Here is a 6,474-nt window from a genome sequence, read left to right as displayed (position 1 = left end):
GTGTATCTGATGATATTAGGGTTAGAGAAGCCTCAATTTCCGTCCACGGGCCAGCTGATTTGGATTGGCCTTGAAATTGAAGTTTCGGTCCAAATCAGAAATTCGGGCAGACTGACCTTCGGCCACTAAATGATCATAACTTCTTCTCCAAAATAGGTATTGACGATCCGTAAAAAGCTCTCGAAAGTAGACTCTTGTAGCTTTCTATTGATATATAACTCATCGTCTGGATCATTGTGAGCTGATCACAATCCTCTGTCGAATTAGATGATAATTTCTGGCAGATCTTCATAATTCTTTCCTTGCATGACATGGATTCCTTTTCCTTTAAGATTTCTCCTAATTTGCTTCATATTCTCTTCTTTGCCCCGAAACACCTAATAAACATAAAAATAACTAAATCAAATAGAAAATACGATAAACTAACAATGTAAATAGGGGAATTAACCATCATATCGTCGCATATTTATGCTCCTATCAAAGACCCCCACACTTAAGTCTTGCTAGTCTCTAACAAACACAAAGACTAACTAAACAAATGACACAAACCTAATTCTTCCAAACATCTCAGAGAACTTATAATGCCCACACTGGTCAACAAAAATTCAAGCTATCATGTATCAAAACTCTCAATTTCACTTAAAAGTTAATTCATTTTAACAACCATGATGCTCAAATTATTATGCAAGGATGATCAAACTAATACAGCAAGTATATGCCTTTCGAATTCATGGATCAATAAGTATTCAATTCCTCACAAAGATGCACTCAATTTCTTTTCACTCATGATTTTCTGGCTCAGCCTCTCAAATGTATGCAAGAGAAAGTAGCTTGCATACTTATATGAACAAAAAGCACATGGCAACATAAATAAACCTCATGAAGGAATCAATTACTCACACAAATGAACCACACCATAGGCTCAACTCTTGGAACAAACTCCACAGATCAAGTTTTACTCATCTTTTAGATCAAAATGAACTTTACAAGGTAATACTGAGGCTAGGCTACGGGTATGAGTTGAAGAGTAAGGAATTGCAAAACAAAATTCCTAAAGACCTAGCAGAGCATTGAAACACGCCTTCTGTCGCCAAAGCAAGGGCCAAATATCATCATGTTGGGCCCATCGTCATTCCAATCTCCTTACAACATTGTGAAAAAGAACAAATGCCATATATTCAATTTTTAGGCCTTCAAATATACACAAAACTCCAAATTCACAAACAAGGGACTTAATCCATTTTTTCTTCTTTATTCTTTTTTTTTCCTTTTCTTTATGCCATTTCTTTTGATTTTTTTAATTTTATTTTCGTGGCATTTTTCTTTTCCTTTGGACAAGTCACCTTCCCCCACACTTGTTTCTCATCATCATTCCACACAATACACCACAACATCATACTCTACTAGGCCCAAAGGACAAAGGTAGAGATATCACTACACTAAGCTCAAGGTATGTATTTCATGGGTGATGAAAGAAAAGGCTTAACGTAGGCTCAAAAGGGTTTAACTAAAGGGTGTGCCGCGCACACAAATAGGGACACATGACAATATGGCAATGATGTTCATCCTAAAAAAAAAAGTTTCATTTATCCTTTCCAAAATCAGAGCGTTTTATGATAAAAAGTTTCGAAAGTACACAAGAGTGAGTTCTAGTCATCTAGAGTTCATTAAAAGCTATGGTGAGAAATCAATCAACAAGAAAAAATAATGAGGTTTTCGAAAATTTATAGCCAAGAAAATGAATCAGAATATCTACAATAACCACTCAGAAAGAAAGCACATATATAAAGCTCAAAAGCTCACATAAGGGTCATATGAATCAAGTTGAACTCATCTTAGCATGAATCAATCAATCTCATTCATCACATTAGTCTAACCGTCAATGCACACAACTTAAGTAAAATAATCGTTAAAATCTATTAACAATTATTTGAAATTAAGAATCTGACACATGCTTGCAATCCTTTTATGACCATAATATTAATCCGTGAAAAGTTCATGTTCATCATAGAGTTGGAAGACACCTAAAGACTCAACGAAAAACTAAAAACTAGACTCTTTTTTTTTCTTTTTCTTTTTTTTGACTGTAAAACAAGAACACAAAAAGAAAGAATGTTTTCCTTCCCCCCACACTTATTATTTCTAACATTGTCCACAATGTTAAACAAATTCTAAGCATGCAATGAAGAGAGTAAAGTATGGACATAAAGATACATTCACAAAAACACACCAACACAAAGCAAAGCAAAGAAAAGAAAAGAAAAACAAAGAGTAAAAGTTAGAGAAAGCAAATCTGGTTTGACGACCCATTGATGCCTCTTCCAATCCTCCATTGTTGGGTTGCCTCCCAACCAGCGCTTGGTTTTGACGTCCTCAACCTGACGGTACCAAGAAATTTACTCAAGGGAAGCGGGTTCATGGAGGGGTACATCCTCCACTTCTTGCTCCACAAAAGACTCATAGTAAGGTTTGAGTCGATGACCATTAAACTTGAAAATCACACCGGTCTTGTCACTTTGAATTTCCACTGCACCATGATGAAACACATTAGTAACCACAAAATGACCAATCCAACGTGAATGAAGCTTACCAGGGAATAATTTGAGGCGGGAATGGAAAAGAAGGACTTTTTGTCCAACAACAAAAGTTTTCCTCATTATCATCTTGTCATGGAATGCCTTAGTTTTTTCCTTGTATATCTTAGCACTCTCATAAGCCTCATTGCAGATTTCCTCAAGTTCATTCAATTGAAGTTTTCTATGTAAGCCGGCAGCATCCAAGTCCATGTTAAATTTCTTCACAGCCCACCATGCTCGATGCTCCAACTCTACAGGCAAGTGACATGGCTTACCATACACAATCCGGAAAGGTGACATGTCTATAGGAGTCTTGAAGGCAGTCCTATAAGCCCATAAAGCGTCATCCAATCTCAAACTCCAATCCTTCCGATTTGGTGCAACGGTCTTCTCCAAGATTTGCTTGATTTCACAGTTTGACACTTCTGCTTGCCCACTAGTTTGAGGGTGATATGGAGTAGACACTTTGTGAGTGATATGGTATTTCCGAAGAAGAGCTTTGAATGTCCAATTGCAAAAATGTGACCCTCCATCGCTGATTATGGTATTTCCGAAGAAGAGCTTTAAGAAAATCTGAAACCACTTTAGCATCATTAGTTCGGGTGGCTTTTGCCTCCACCCATTTAGACACATAATCAACTGCAAGTAGAATGTAAAGAAAACCATAGGAAGAAGGGAATGGACCCATGAAATCAATGCCCCAAATATCAAATATTTCAACACTTATGATTGGGGTTTGAGGCATTTGATCCCTTGGACCCAAGTTACCTGTACGTTGGCATCTATCACAGGTCTTGCAAAATAGGTACGCATCCTTAAAAAGAGTAGGCCAATAAAATCCACACTCAAGGACCTTCAAGGCAGTCCTTTTGGCTCCAAAATGACCACCACAAGCATAAGAATGGCAAAAGGTTAGTATAGATTGAAACTCAGATTCATGAACACACCTTCTTACCAATTGATCCGCACAAAACTTCCACAAGTATGGCTCATCCCAAACGTACTGCCTTGTGGTTTTGACCAACTTATCCTTTTGAGCTCGAGTGAAATTATCTGGAATTAGCTTGGTGACCTTGTAATTGACGATGTCTGCAAACCATGGCTCAAAAGAAGAAGAAGAAAAATTTGATCCCAATGTTTGTACTCCAAACAATTGCTCGTCTGGGAAACCTTCCTTAAGCGGTAAGGCGTCCTCTTCCTCTTTTGAACTATGCACAAGTCTACTCAAGTGATCAGCCACTACATTCTCACATCATTTCTTGTCTTTGATCTCCAAATCGAACTCTTGTAGGAGGAGGATCCACCTAATTAACCGAGGCTTTGCTTCCTTCTTTGTAAGTAGGTACCTAAGAGCTGCATGATCAAAATAAACAACAACTTTAGTACCCAACAGATATGAACGAAATTTTTTTAAAGCAAAAACAACAGCTAAAAGTTCTTTTTCTGTGGTGGAGTAGTTCAGTTGGGCATCATTGAGTGTCCTTGATGCGTAGTAGATGACATGAGGGATCTTTTCAACTCTTTGCCCCAACACTGCTCCAACTGCATAGTCAGATGCATCACACATAAGCTCAAAGGGGAGACTCCAATCCGGTGGCATGATAACAGGTGCCTCAGTCAACATCTTCTTAAGCTTTTCAAATGCCGCCATGCACTCCTCATCAAAAACAAAATGCACATCTTTTTGAAGTAGGCGGCATAATGGCCTTGTGATCTTGGAATGGTCTTTGATAAAACGTCGATAGAAACCTGCATGTCCAAGAAAAGAGCGTACCTCCCTCACGGATGTGGGAGGTGGTAAAGAACGTACAAGATCTATTTTTGCCTTATCAACTTCTATCCTTTTAGCAGATATGATATGACCTAGCACTATACCTTGTTGTACCATAAAATGACATTTTTCCCAATTAAGTACAAGGTTAGATTCTTGGCATCTCTTAAGAACTAAAGATAAGTTAAATAAGCAAGAGTCGAAAGAGTCACCGTAAAGGGAGAAGTCATCCATGAAAACCTCGATGATCTTTTCAACCATGTCAGAGAATATGCTCATCATGCACCTTTTGAATGTTGCAGGGGCGTTGCATAGCCCAAAAGGCATCCTTCGGTATGCAAACGTCCCAAAAGGACATGTGAATGTCGTCTTTTCTTGATCCTCCGAATGAATGGGTATCTGGTTATAACCCGAGTACCCATCCAAGAAGCAATAATATGCATGACCTGCAAGTCTTTCTAACATCTGATCAATAAAAGGCAAGGGAAAATGGTCCTTACATGTAGTAGTGTTGAGTTTACGATAATCAATGCAAACCTTCCATCCGGTTTGAACTCGTGTAGGAACCAATTCATTATCTTCATTCTTCACAACTGTGATGCCAGAACGCTTAGGTACAACTTGGACCGGACTCACCCATTGGCTATCAGATATGGGATAGATAATACCCACGTCAAGGAGTTTGAGAACCTCTTTCTTCACCACCTTCATCATAGGCGGATTAAGACGCCTTTGAGCCTCTCTTGATGGTTTTGTGCCCTCTTCTAAAAGGATACGATGCATACACATGGAAGGGCTTATTCCCTTAATATCTGCTATGCTCCATGCTATTGCTGACTTGTGTTCCCTTAAAACCTTTATTAATTTCTCCTCCTCCTGCAACGAAAGGTTGGCTGCAATAATGACCGGCAACATCGCATTCTCTCCCAAGAAAGCATATTTCAAGTGCTCCGGCAAAGGTTTGAGTTCCAATTTGGGTGCCTGAATCACAGAAGGGATAGGTTTTTCATTAGATAAAGGAAGAGGAATGAAATTTGAAGTATACTTAGCTGGTACATAAGGTGAGGCATCAAGGAAAGTAGCCATCTCAAGCACATCCTCATGGAAAACCATAGAACATGAATCTGAAATTTTCTGAGTAGACGACCAACGATCCATCCTTAGATTCCCATCGATCGTTAATTGTTGAGAAGTCAAACCGAGTTCCAAAGTTTTCTTGAGTGCGTCTTCCCCTACACTTGCATCAAAGGTATCGTGCACCAAAATATCTACGACATCAATAGAGAAACAAGAGTAAACATCAGAAGGGTACCTCATAGCTTCAAGGATGTTGAAGCTTATAATTTCTCCATCAAACTCCATTGTCAAAGTTCCTTCAAACACATCTATCTTGGTGCGTGCCGTTCTCAAGAATAGACGACCTAGGATGAGAGGAAGATCATACGGCATAGGTTCAGGTTCCATGTCAAGCACAAAGAAATCCGCAGGAAATATCAAGTGATTCACTTGAACTAGCGCATCCTCCACAAAACCCTTAGGAAGAGCTATTGAGCGATCCGCTAATTGGATAGTCACTCGTGTTGGCTTGAGCTCACCTATATTCAAAGACTCACAGACAGAAAAAGGCATTAGATTAATTGAAGCACCCAAGTCTAATAAAGCCTGACCAAACTTTTTACCCCCAATTGTGCAAGGGATAGTGAACCTTCCCGGATCCTTCAATTTTGGAGGCAACTTCCTCAATAGGACAGCGGACACTTCTTCACTTAGAGCGATGGTCTCTTTCTCCTTGTACTTCCTTTTGTTGGTGCATAGCTCCTTGAGAAATTTGGCATATCTCGGTATTTGCTTTATAGCGTCCAAAAGAGGGATGTTAACTTGGACTTTCTGGAAAGTTTCCAAGACATCCTTCTCATCTTGTTCCTTCTTAGAGCTCATGAACCTGCGAGGAAAAGGAATACATGAAGTATTTAAAGTAGGATAAGCATTATCTTTTACCTTGGAAGGAGAAGAAACTTGAAATTGTTGTTTTGGGTCAGACAGATCGATCTCTTTCTGCCTAGTTTTGCTTTTTTCGCCTTCTTTTATTTCCAGCTCATCCTTTTCATCTTGACCACTCTTGGACAT

At 39.0% G+C, this 6,474-nt stretch overlaps 1 pseudogene; it reads right to left on the bottom strand.

Annotated features, from left to right (window-relative positions):
• Positions 1–2,396: 2,396 nt before the first annotated feature.
• On the bottom strand, positions 2,397–6,474 carry LOC101314055 (annotated as a pseudogene).

The sequence above is a fragment of the Fragaria vesca genome, linkage group LG2 (assembly GCF_000184155.1).
Source record: "Fragaria vesca subsp. vesca linkage group LG2, FraVesHawaii_1.0, whole genome shotgun sequence".
Taxonomy (NCBI): Eukaryota; Viridiplantae; Streptophyta; class Magnoliopsida; order Rosales; family Rosaceae; genus Fragaria; species Fragaria vesca.
The sequence above is the reverse complement of the archived record's forward strand: the minus strand, read 5'-3'. Positions and strand labels throughout refer to the sequence as shown.